Here is a 13939-nt window from a genome sequence, read left to right as displayed (position 1 = left end):
ACATATTAACATTACTAACGATTAGAAGGCAATGTTAGGAACAAACGAAATAATCTTTGTAAGTGAACCAATACTTTATTCCCTCAATACAACAGTCATAAATAATATGTATTCACATGGGTATAAAAGAGAAAAAACATGCATGTATAAAAATTATATTGATCACTTCTACTGTAATCATATCGTGTATTGCATTTGCACAAATCTTTCTATCCACTACAAATTCACTTTTTGCGATTATAATATAGTGACCAACTCAGAACTGGTTTAAAAGAAGGTCGTCCAAAATGTGTCACATCAAAGTCACATACATGTATCAGTATCGTTATGGCAAAACGCGTCAAATGTCATTGTATTAAATAAACAATTCATATTTAACAATCATAAAAAAAAACATCCACCGATATGCATCTTCTAAGCAGATGTCAGGTATTCCGAATTGCTTCATGTATTCCGAATCGCAACAATGGCAGTATTTTGTTACATCACCCTTATACTAGTATCAAACCGGCTTTACCCTCTTCTTTTTTTCATTACACTTTTATTGCACGTATATGTGATTGTTTGGCAAGGTACTTCGACGTAATCTTTTTTTGTTTGATTGGTGGGTTTTCATGTACCTATCGCATTCTAGAGCGGTACACACTTCGTTACGCCGTCTTTTTTAATCTTGGCATCCTCAACATATATAGCTGGCGTCTAGATATCTGGAAATAGTAAGCATAGTATTCCGTTGGATGCATATTCAAACATAAGTATGTCCATATGTGTTAAAATAAACAGGTAAGAATTACACTGTGTTTATAATACCGTCGAATGTCTTATATTAAACACACTAAATGTTAGCGTTAAGTACGCGATAAAAAATATAATAATACAAATTAATAATAAAACAATTAATAGAAAAAGAAAACTCTTGATTTCTTCAAGTGAAAATGTTTTCCAAGACATTCGCACCAATGCGGAATTCATTCACGAAAGTTATTTCGCATAAAACCTTGTAACATAGGAAAGAGCTGTTAATCAATTGGAAGTCAGGTCCCAAAATGTGCTTAAAAGGAAGTTTAGTTCCAAAAATGGGGGTTAACCCATTATAATTCGGCATTAAATGAATTAATAGACATAACAACGCGTCGAGATAATAAAATATTCGTGATTTATGTTATGTTTTACTCTACACATGCACAAATACTGTTTATTATGAGAGAAAATGATATTCGAACATCCAGCATCTCGAAGGTCAAGAAATTAAACAACAAATTTGTCGACGGTTTTGCTTCAATAACTTTTTTATTCCGACGTCTACGGTTTTGAAACAAAAAACCGAGGGGAGCACAAACACCGTAGAGCCGAAAGGGCTTATTCATTTAAAAGAAATATAAATATAAACTGGCTTACCGGGTGAAAACATCCGCTACTCCTTCACGAAAAACACCTAAACGACGACATCGTTGAAGTTTTGCAACAACTTTCTCACTTAAACGCGGTAAGCTCCCGTATACGCGTGCCCCCTGTAATGTAGAGTACATGACATAGCGTGTGACGAAGAAGAAAGTTTATTGAGTTCATAAACTCATTTGAATAAAGTGATAGAATGGCATAAAGGTCTTTATTTAACTATGCTAAAATAATTATTAAAGACCCTAGATGCAAACTCGCAATTATTGAGTTAAATGGATTATTAGATGGATTTTAAAGGATAATTAAAGGTAAGATACTAGTTCTTACGTGTTTTGATTTTTGTTTGTACTTTTGTCGTTCCCTGTTCTCGGAAAAATGATTTTAACATGGGTGCCCTGTATATTTTGTCAAATAAAGTGTCAGTCGCTGCAATTGTCTGTTTACTCGTCAAAATTGTCAAGGTCGTCGATAGCTAAAGAAACTTTAGCGTACAGTTTATATAGTATTGACAGACCTGTACAAAGTAGCGCCAGTCAAAAATCATAAAAAGCGACATTTTAAGTTATGGTAGCCAGAACTAGGTCGTCGATGGTGTACATGTATGTTGACATCGACAGCATTTTGTCAGGAGCAATCGCCGCCATATTGGATTTTGATCATTTTCTTTCGAAAATAAAATGGATTATAGTAAAGTAAAATCTTCTTTTCGCGGTCGTAATGTGTTAAAATTCGCATACTGCGTAAAATTGAATCAAGGCATATGGTGATATTTTTACTTGTTTTACAGTTTGTGTGTGAATTTTTTAAAGACTATTTTGCGTACCAGAACAAATACATGTATATCACTACGCATGGTTACATTTGTTAGATTTTAAGCGCTTTTATGACTGAATTAAAATTATTGTTAAGGTTATTAGATCTATTTATGTTAAATGTCACGTTGAAAAAATCAAATGGGATAAATAGAATATTAGGTTAGCGTTGAATACAGAGAAGTTTATGTTGCGAGGCTTAGAACGCCGGAAGCGCGAGCCTTTCTCTATGTCGCTTTCAGATTGCTTAAAATTACAGGATAAACAATATTAAATCAACATTTCCTGTTTCAAAGAGGCAGTGTATTCGTCATATCTGTGACAAATCTCTTGTTTCTCCTGTTTTGACCGGCGAGTTTACAGGGTCCACACAGGCGGCGTTCACCTTCTCTTCTCAAGATTCTGAGGTATAAAATGTTGATGAACTACTCAATTATCATGGCTTTTTGTCGAGCCTGCTAGAAGAAAGCTCGATATAGCAATCACAATGGTAGAGTGTACATGCGTGTGTGGTGCAAGCTTGACTGTAACTTTGTTTTTCATAGTGCAATTTTAAATTAACCACAAATGTTAACCATCATAGGACAACGTGTCGCGAGTTACATCTGTCACCCAACCTCAAAAATCAAGGTACAACTTAGAGATTAAAGGTCAAATTTAGCCATAATGTACTGACCGGAATGTAACTTTTTCCTTTATTATGCAATTTTAACATAACTTATCACAAATGTTCACCATGAGGAGACGACATGTCGCTTGTCACCCTACCTCAGAAGTAAAGCTCACACTTTGAGGTTAAATGTTAAAATAGGCCAACAGAAAGCTAGTCCATACTGTAACGTTGTGATTCATTTTGCAATTTTAAAATAACTTACCACGAATAACCACCATGAGGAGACAGCATTTCTTTCGCGTGTAACGCCCATCTCTACTTCAAAGATCAATGTCATATTTAGAGGTCAAAGGTCAAATTTGGCCATTAAATAGCTTGTGTTGGCTGTAACTACATCATTCAACATGCGATTTCAAAATAACTGACCGCAAATGTCCACCACAAAGAGACGTGTCACAATTAAAAACCGTCTCCCTAACTCGAAGGTCAATGTCAGTCTTAAAAGTCAAAGTCTCAGTTTGGCTTTAAATACTTGTCCTGTCTGTAACTTCATCTTTCATCATAATTTTTTAATGATTTACTACAATCTCAATGTGGACATGGCATGTCATGTGTAAAAAGGTCTTATTACCTCAAAGGTAAAGATCACACTTAAAGGTCAAATGTTAAATTTGGATATAAAACAGATTGTCCGGACTACAACTTCAGCATTCATTTTGCAATTTAAAATTAATTCAGCCCAAATGTTTACCATGTAGAGATGGGGTGTCATGTGTAACAACTTTCTCCTTAGCTCAAAGGTAAAGATAACAATAAGGAGTCAAAGATCAGGTCTAAAACGAAAATCGGAAATGTCCAATTTTGGCAAATAACAGTTCGTGTGAAATGTAACATCATTCATTTTGCAATTTAAAAAATAATTTGCTTGAAATTTCCACCATATGGAGAAGTCATGTCACATGCTAATCGGGCACACTTTGGGCAAAGGTTAAGGTCACATTAAAGGTCAAAGTTCAAATATGTGTGTTGCGCAGCATGTTAAATAATAACAAGAACTATTGACAATGGGTACGCCATTTTGCTGACAGGCATCTTGCTAGTATTTGATAAATGCATATGTCAAATATAGGTATTTACTCAAAAGTGTGATTTCCTGAATTCATTTTAAAGCAAGAACATTTCAAGAATATACCTCTGTGAAGGATTTTAAAGTTGATTACAATATTATATGTAAACCTCTCAATTCTTAAAACATGATTTGAAATGTAAAATATTCAATTATATAATGTCATCTGTTTAGACCATCAATACTACATGGTCAACACCAGAATCTTTCAACCTTGTTTCACCTGATCCTGAGGTATGACCACCACTAAGTATTTGACTAAAAGTGGTTATTTATAGACATAAAAACCATCCACAAATTTAAGAATGAAATTATGAGCAAATATGATTCATGGAGTCAGAAAAATGAGGGGCTAAATATTAATATAAATTTATACAAAGGTGCAATTTGTTTTTCACAAATGCAAAGATTCATGCTAAAATTCTTAATTCCACTTATAGTAAGTGACATATATAATTTTGCACGCTTTATCTGCTTATTTCTCATATGCATGCTATATAATTTGTATATCCCAATTATCAAATGATAACTCATTTGTAAATAAATCTCCAAACCCTGTTTTGAATGACATTTCGTAGGTGAATTTCAATCCGAGGTCCTACCGTCTAAGTTTACCGGGACGATCGGGAACTACAGCAACAACAACAGTCTCCGGCAGTCATAGTGCAGTTAAGTGACGTATGTAATTAGATTAGATCTGTACAGCTTAAGTAAACTGTACTTTCTTAAAACATCAAATGAAATTGAAATTATTAGAACTATCCGCAGTAAATGTGATGAAATATTTGGCAATACAGCTTTATGTCAACAATAAAACATTTGTTTGTTTAGTTGGATTGTTCGCTGTGTTCAACATTATTCCAGTCATATCATGGCGGTTAGTTAACCTTCTCTTACTTTCCTATGTATGATGGTTTACCAGTACTAAGTGCACACAATTATAGCAGTTACTGACAACTCTCCTACTTGAATATGAGGAATAGGGATAATGACCGTAGAAAGGATTTCATATTACCGGTAAATCCCCACACAAGTTATTTTGATCAAAGCTGCGATCCTCGGATTTATAGTCCAGCGCTCTACAAACTGAGCTAGCTGGCGCAGTCACAAACCATTTTAAAACATGCAATTCTATCTTAGCTATTTCAGACTTAAATGTTTAGTTTAGTTTAAATCTATGTATTTTAGCTCGATTGCATCGAAAGCCTAAGGCTTATTTGAAACGCTCTTGAGTCCGTTTCCTGGGACTATAACCAGTACTTGGTGTCTATGGGGGAGATCTAAAGAACGCTCCCACACTGGGGATCGAACCCATGACCTCCCGATCGCTAGGCGGAAATCATATCCATTACGCCACGGCGACCTGTAATTCATGTTTGGAATATTAACTAATAGATGTACTTGTTATATATAAATACATTTAATCAGGATTCCTACCTCTTTGCATTGACCGTTCCAAGGCGGTGACCCCAGCTTTATTCATATTTTGTTTTTATGTTGGTTTGTATTGTGCTGTATTGTGCTGTTTTGTATTGTTTGGGCAATCGGTCACTTGCCTTAAATAAAGGACCAACTAATTGTTTTTAATGAGAATTCAATACTGCTCCAGCAGCTGGAGTTTCACTTCTTTATATTGTACTACACTGGGAAATCACCCATGAAGACCAATTAACCACACCATAAAGCTAAACAGGATATTTAAGTGTACTGCATAAACAAGGCCTTGCTTTTTCTACATTTTAATACTGTGTTATATAAGCACGAGGAAACATACAGCAGAAAAATCAAAAGTTTTTCGTGAGATACATTGAAGTCTTGTCTTGCTGGTAGTTTTTCAAACTTGAACTAAACATTTTAGGGGTGAAGCTTGGATTAAAAAAATGTATAGGCAGGTGCCTGTAGTGCCTGAAGGAAGCTACGCCCCTGAGCTGTTTGCAGTTTTGGTCTTTGTGATTATGAAAATCAAAAATTGGTGCAAGGGTTAAGATTGCTTGACTGGAGATTTCAGTAACTGAGATTAAAAATGTTTTTATAATGCAGGTGCCAAAGCATCATACCAGAGATCGAGATTCTAGACAGCGAGGGCGAGGAAATACAGAGCGCTTGACTAGAGTCAATGCAGCACCAGGAACCAAGTACCTTTCGGTGAAATATGTTACCTGTTCCTGAGAGTTATGTGCCCTTGAACTAAGCCATGGGCATGGCTGCTATGCCTGTGACAAAGCGGTGTATGGGGTATTGTTAGTCACCCTTGTGACAAAGCTGTAGTTGTATCTGCCCGTCTTTGTTAAGTTTTGGGTATTTTTCATTAGGAATCACGCATGTCATCACATTAAGTCGCGCCATGCTTTTCACAATGTCCGGTAACTTTTCATCTTACTTTCCATCTTACTTCATTGTCACGTCATCTATTTCCCAATAGGTTTCCATGTGTCTAGCTATTTGTCAATAGTAGTAGAGGTATTGGCTTCAAACCCTGTTTATGTAAGTAGGGTAATAAAGAGGAGACGATGAGTGGAGTGCACACGATTTGTAACTCCAGCTGCATCATGTACAATGTTATTACCATTGCTTCAAATATGTCTTTGTGGTAATTAGATGCGGTGACAGACACAAAATGTACTGTATACTATCTATGCTGAACAATAGTGATAGCTGTTGTTAAAATATTACAATATAATTAACCTCAACCTTTATTTTACATTTAGCGATGATTCCACAGAGCCGTCTGTGGCTGATATTTGACAAGAGTTTCGGAACCGATACATCAAAGATGACCACACAAACTGTGTGATCTCCTGTTCCAAGCCCTTAGATAGTGCCGTACGACTATTAGAAAAGACGACGGTCAAGCTTCAGAATAAATAGTTTTTCAAGTTTTCCGGGGAGATTTGTGAGGAGCCTGGTGGACCAAGAAGGGAATTTTTCCGGTATGCTTTATTATATCATCACATGTCTAACATTAAAAAAGATGTCTTGTATTATTTAACACAAACTTAAATAAAATACTGTAGTAAAACTAGAAAATTAAAACAGTAATTGTGCAGTAACAGTACAGACCTATTACAGAACGTGTATTATACTTGTACAACTCAATACAAAACCAGTTCTGTTTTAGTACATTACAGGCCTAAAGCCTACTCAATTCCAATAATATCTTGAACAGAACCAGTAGAGTTCTAGTACAGGACCAATCAAGGTATACATATTTGCAGATTGGCAATAGCAGAGCTTGGAGGTTCAAAATGTTTTGAAGAACAAGATGGAGCAAAGGTTTTCAGACATGATCTTCAACTTGTTGAAAAGGAGAAATACAGGATTGTGGGAAGGCTGTTGGCTATGTCACTTGCTCAGGACAGACCAGGTTTTTTCACTGCTTGAATAAGCAGTTTTTTGCAATGATGACGGGTCGTGAAGGGGAGACAACTGCTGCTGATGAAATCACGGACCCCAATATTAAGGAATGTCTTGAAATGGTAACTATATTAAATTAAGTAAATAAAGTCTCTTTTACGCTCAAAATCAACGAAAATTTCGTTAAGTATTTCGTAAAATAAAGATAACACATCAACAATCAGTGTTCCATATAGCTATAGCCACAATTTCAACGCTAGATGTGGTATAATTACATAGATTTTTGTAGATACAAAATGCTCGTTTTTATTTATTTGTGACCACAATTAATTCCATTTGAATTTCCCGCGAATATGTATATTCATAGTACGACACACGAACACCATGTAAGTGTTCATGTGTCGTATGACTAGATATCCTTGCGGGAAATTAAAATGGAAAACCAACAAGCATTTTGTATCTACAAACATCTATTTGATCAGACCACATCTGGCGTTGAAATTTCGGCAATTGCCATAAGGAACACTGTTTTTTAATTGGTGGAAGTTTATTTTACGAAATATTGTACGAAATTGTCATTGATTTTGATTAGTAATGTTACTTTAACCTGTAGATATTTAATTTCCAAGAATAATACTGGTGTCTGTACGCTGACAAAGAGAGCAGGAAAATTGAAGATCAACAATGGCCATGATGTAAGTTGTATTTACAACAGCTAGCATGCTCTAATAAAGCGATTACCCTTGAGCATCCACCAACACAGTAAAAGCACTTTTTCAAAAAACATTAATTGACATTCATGTTTTCAGTTTAATAACAAGAGAACAATGAATGATTAAAAATAATTGTTGTAACATAAGCGTAAGGTCATCTGTGGGTATGTATTTTATCTGGATATGCAAGAAAACTACGCTTATGGTAATATTTATACTTCAGTATTTGCATTAAGGAATATGGTTCAGATTGGAAATGTAGTCAATTATCAGCAAGTTGTTTCCCCTATATGACGCAATCAATTGGGAGCATGTTGAGTGCACATTTGAAATTGGAAACATTAAATTAGTCCCAAGTTGTTGAACCTCAAATTTTATAACTCACAAGAAAGAAGTCTTGCCAACGAATTTAAGTTTTATAAATATTAGGGAGGAAGGCTAACAAAGATGTACTATTTTTACAATATATTGTATTTTTCAGTTGGAGAAAATCAACGACGTTCAGAAAAGGGATCAGTTCTTGGCAAAGTTCGGGGACTGGCTGGCTGACAGGGGTATCAACCCTTATAGAATGGCCGTGGCGGACAAGGGGTCCATGAAGGAGATGGTTATAAAGTACCACGTCTTTTTATAGGTAACTTTTTTTTACATATCTACTCTAGCTTTTCATATAAAAGAAAAACGTGTTTACAAATGGGGATAAAATATAGAATTTCTGCAAATCTATAAATATGATGAGAAACATTTTAAAAGCAAAATGCACTGTGCTGGAAATGAAACTGTACGTTTATATATAGGATTAAACTCAAATTCTGCTGTGATTTAAGTTATTTTATGTACAAACTTTACCAGGTTTGTCTTGGTATAGATGATTTTAGGTGCTTGTCATGCCTTTTCCTTTAAAATAATAACTATAGAGAATTTTTAACAAAAAACACTATCTATTCATTTTCTATGAATACTTACAAATGTTGACTTTTTTCAAATTTTCTCAATTCAGACCAAATCTGTAAGCGAAAAGCTCAATCAAGGCTCAAAACACTCAGATTACTTAAATGGCTTTGAAGCACACATGCCACAGATTTTAAGAAAAAACAATATAAAAAATAAACGTATGATAAAAACAACCTTTAAATAAAACAATGAAGGATTATTAAAACCCAAGCAAACAAGAATATCAAAAGCCTAGATTACAAGATAAAATTCCATGTGCAATATATATAACAAACTTGTCCAAGAATCTATGTGATAACTGTTACAAATCAAACAACATATTTATTTCTAACGCTGATTTATATAAAGAAGTGAAACTCCAGAAGCTGCAGCAGCATTGCATTATATCAAAATACATAAAACTTAATTTGAGTTACAATGCTATGACGTTAAATTTTATTTACACTTAAATGTATGTTGAATATTGCTGGGCCAAGTGTGAGGTTGAGCGCTCTATAACCAGGTTTAAACCCCCAATGCTTTGCATTGACCGTTCCAAGGCGGTGACCCCAGCTTTATTCATATTTTGTGTTTATGTTGGTTTGTATTGTGCTGTGTTGTTCTGTATTGTACTGTTTGGGCAATCGGTCACTTGCCTTAAATAAAGGACCAACTAATTGTTTTTAATGAAAATTCAATACTGCTCCAGCAGCTGAAGTTTCACTTCTTTATATTGTACAAACAAATTAATAGCAAAAACTGTTTGTTTCAATTACAGAACATCATCCGAGGTTGCTCAATTTAAGGTTGGCATGGATGACATATGCGGCATGTGGGGGATGGTAACAAAACATGCCAGTGTATTCCAACCGCTAGTTTGCAATCTTCCTAAACCTCTAATGAAACATAAGATGGACAGAATCATTCGGTATGATTTCAGTGAACTCGGATCTAATGCCAGGACGTCTGAAGATGAGACTATCTACGCATGGGAGCTCTTTTTGCATGACATTGAAGGTTTGCTTTTTTATTGGTGGTAAAGTCAATTATCAATAGCATTTACTGATACATAGGTGCGCATTTTGATTAAACATTCTTTCATATCTACATGCAAAACAAGTGCCATGGAACTATCGTTTTCAGAATCAGTTGAAACACATTTAATAATAAACTTACCCCTTTTCAACATCTATTTTGACATTATTTTCATTTTTGCCTCCAGTTTATTGAGGTGTAATAGATTTTCCTTTGTTCGCCTGTCCGTCCTTCATTAAATGTTATCTCTTCATAGCTTCAAAAGTATTTGACACAGAGTCGCCAAAATTTACAGGTTTTTTTATGTGTAGTATCACAGCTAGAATTTTGCATTTACTTTGGATCAACTATTGCTGCTGAACAAAAGTGCTTTATAATTCTTGTCAAACCGTCAATGCTATAGATAAGATTGTGCAATTGCAATATTGACGTGTTTTTTTTTTTATTCTAAGATATGTTGTGAAACATGTCAGTAAACATATTACATGTTATGACATTTTGTTTCATTAATATTTTACAAAGTATATATGTTTCCAAATGAAATTAAAACAGATTTGAAAAATGAATTTCACGTTGGTTTGAAAGGTCTGGATAATGTCAAATAATGTTAAGCTAAATAAGACACTGATATATTCACATTAATGACACTTTTCTTGAAAATCTTTCAAAAGCATAGTTATTTTAAGCGCATAAAAGGGATGCCCGAGCTAAATTAAAAGTTAATCTGATTATATCTTCTGATGTGATGGTTTATGTTTTGGTGCCGTTTTAAGACAGAAAAAGTATACACAAAAAAATGTTTGCCTTTATTAACAAGCGTAATGAAGGATTATCTGGCGGTGAGAGACAGTGAATGTGAACAATGTAAAAACATACGGCTGTTTAGAACTAGTTACATAATGTTACAATGCATATTGCATGCCTTGATAAATATTTAACACATAACAATTTATAATTCAGATGGAATTGTTCCCACAACCATGGCAGAATTGCTGGCATTCATTTCGGTAGCGGCCAGCATTCCCCCCTGTGGCTTTCAAAAGCCGATTGAGATACATTTCTATATGCAAGAAGACGGAGTGACCCGTCTTCCATATGCATCGCCATGTTCTCTGGACTTGTGGCTGCCTAGAGGACAGACACCCGAGAGCGTTTCTACCCTTCTATTGAAGAGTGTTAATGAGTCGATGGGATTTTTAAAAATATGAAAATGCTATAAAAAAAAGGTTAATCTACAAAAAACATACTCTGATTCTTTTTATGTCCCCAGAACCTATGTTCTGGGGCATATTAAAATCGCACCGTTCATAAGTCCGTCCGGAGTAGTTTCCACTCAATAAATCAAGTGGTTTTCATCTGATCTTCACCAAACTTGGTCAGATAGTGTATCTAGATAATGTCTAGGCCAAGTTCGAAGAAGGGTCATGCCAGGTCAAAAAACTGTCACTGTGTAACGCAGTGGGTTTTAATCATTCAGCATGGTTTTCGCTCAATAAGACAAGTAGTTTTCATCCGATCATCGAACAACTTGGTCAGAAGTTGTAACTAGTTGATTTCTAGGACAAGTTCGCAGATGGGTGATTCCGGGTCAAAAACAAGGTCACGGGGTCACGTAGTGCGTTTTAAACATTCAGCATGGTTTCTGCTTAATAAGTCAAGTAGTTTTCATCCGATCTTCACCAAACTTGGTCAGAAGTTGTATCTAAATAATGTCTAGGCGAAGTTTAAAGATGGGTCATGCCGGGTCAAAAACTAGGTCACAGTGTCACTTAGTGCGTTTTAAACATTCAGCATGATTTCTGCCCAATAAGTCGAGTAGTTTTCATCCGATCTTCACCAAACATGGTCAGAAGTTGTTTCTAGATGATCTCTAGGCCAAGTTGAAACATGCGTCATGCTGGGTTAAAAACTAGGTCACGGGGTCAATTAGTGCGTTTTAAATATTCAGCATGGTTTCCGCTCAATAAGTCGAGTAGTTTTCATCCGATCTTCACCAAACGTGGTAAGAAGTTGTCTCTAGATGATCTCTAGACCAAGTTGAAACATGGGTAATGCCGGGTCAAAAACTAGGTCACAGGGTCTCTTAGTGTGTTTGAAACATTCAGCATGGTTTCTGCTCAATAATTCAAGTAGTTTTCATCCGATCTTCACCAAACGTGGTCAGAAGTTGTCTCTAGATTATCTCTAGGCCAAGTTGAAACATTGGTCATGCCGGGTCAAAAACTACGTCACGGGGCCACTTAGTGCGTTTGAAACAATCAGCATGGTTTCTGCTCAATAATTTAAGTAGTTTTCATCCGATCTTCACCAAACATGGTCAGAAGTTGTCTCTAGATAATCTCTAGGCCAAGTTGAAACATGGGTCATACCGGGTTAAAAACTAGGTCACGGGATCACTTAGTGCGTCTTAAGCATTCAGGTAATGCTTTAATGCAGTGACAACGATCAGTATCGTGTGGACATTTTTCTTGTTTTATTATTATTTACATTTTTTATGCACACATGCACATGTATGTATGTATGTTTTAAGATTCTCACTAAAGTAAGACCATTTTGGTGGATTTGTCCAAACTTGTGTGTTGGGGGTATGCAATTTAAATTGATAAATTATTGCTTATTTACTAGATTACAATTAAGGCTTTCTTTATTGTGAGTGCATACAGAAAATTATTTAAAAAAACACAATAATTTTTCTGTTTAATAAAAAAAACATGACAGCCAGTTTATGGTCTTGTTAAAGCTTTTACATTAATTTTGTTTATATTGTGACAAATTGTTCTTGTTTTGTATAGTTTTTTTTTATATCAAAGTCAATAACTTAAGCACTCTTATTGATATTAAAATCAAATTACGAATAGTTTGTCACCGTCATAAAATTAATTGATTTAAGTTATAATCCTTTACTAACACATGATTCAGTTATTCCCCTTACAAAATAAAGAAAATTAAATCTCTAGTTTTTTCAAAGACACAGATTTTTTGAATTACAAATTGTGTTGTTCCTAATCTTCCTGATGGGTAAGTCCCTTTTGGCTTTGCGTATGTACGTTTTAATTATTGCTGTTTTCAGTCAACAAAAAAGTTCTCTGACAAACACCTATCGTAGTGTGTCAAGTACATGACTGCGCTCTGACCCTATAATTATTTCAGAATTAATGTTAAGTTGGTTTATGTTTGAACTTAAATTTAATTGGATAAAATTAGTCATTTAGTTCATGTTTAAGTTTGTGATTCAGTCTGTGTTTTATTGTTATAAAAAATAAAAATCTTTTTAAAAATGCAAATAGTCTTAAACTATCACTTGCCAATGAACTTAGAATGTGGATACAGAATAGGTCAAATTTCTACATATCTGTTGTCATGCTTCTTAATTTCCATTGCTGGAATTCAGTGTTGCCAATGGTTTGTTCATTTTAATATAACATTTTTCATTGAAAACAAGAGTTTGGTAGATCCCGAAGTGTTTCATCTGAAGCCACTGACTCTTGGTTAGCGTATTCACTTACATGACTCCTTTGTTACCTCGTAAATAATAGGAACCAAGATCGGCGAAGCTCTTAGCAGCCTCCTAATTATGTGTGTATTTCGAAGATTATGAGGTCCTCAAGCGCCTGAGGCAGAATTATGTGAGGCCCCGGAGTGTGTCCCAGCACTCCTACTTACTTTGCTCAATAGACGCAAGCAAGTTGGGACGAGTTTTTGAATTATAGCTGCAGTGTCTTGCTATTTAGTGGTTACTGAAAGATTTTCAATTTTTTATGTGGTTTTGTATCGTGGTGGGGGGAGCTGGAGTGCCCGGAGGAAACCCCACCTGTCCGGTATGGCGACCACCAACCAATCTCACATTTTTCCGGGAACGGGGTTTTAACGGGTTAGTTGAGAAGCGCGTGTACCGGACAATCCAATACTGTTTAGTACATCTCAACACGCATACTTGTGCAACATTTTGTTA

The 13939-nt window shown here is 35.2% G+C and overlaps 1 long non-coding RNA gene across 3 annotated transcripts in view; it reads left to right on the top strand.

The window, feature by feature from the left end:
• The window catches only part of LOC127872483 (uncharacterized), a 28504-nt gene extending 15233 nt beyond the window's left edge, over nt 1-13271 (top strand). Inside the window, exons 2-9 of one of the 3 annotated variants that reach the window (XR_008045727.1) lie at nt 4127-4186; nt 4531-4620; nt 5993-6097; nt 6661-6882; nt 7168-7428; nt 8501-8653; nt 9731-9969; nt 10948-13271. This is a non-coding gene — a long non-coding RNA (uncharacterized LOC127872483). Of the gene's footprint in view, nt 1-4049; nt 4187-4530; nt 4631-5992; nt 6098-6660; nt 6883-7167; nt 7429-8500; nt 8654-9730; nt 9970-10947 lie in introns of those variants that run through there. The other 2 variants (XR_008045726.1, XR_008045728.1) reach the window with 2 other exon arrangements.
• The last annotated feature ends 668 nt before the right edge of the window (nt 13272-13939 follow it).

Source organism: Dreissena polymorpha, chromosome 1 (assembly GCF_020536995.1).
Source record: "Dreissena polymorpha isolate Duluth1 chromosome 1, UMN_Dpol_1.0, whole genome shotgun sequence".
Lineage (NCBI taxonomy): Eukaryota > Metazoa > Mollusca > Bivalvia > Myida > Dreissenidae > Dreissena > Dreissena polymorpha.
This window is presented reverse-complemented; position numbering and strand designations above follow the sequence as displayed.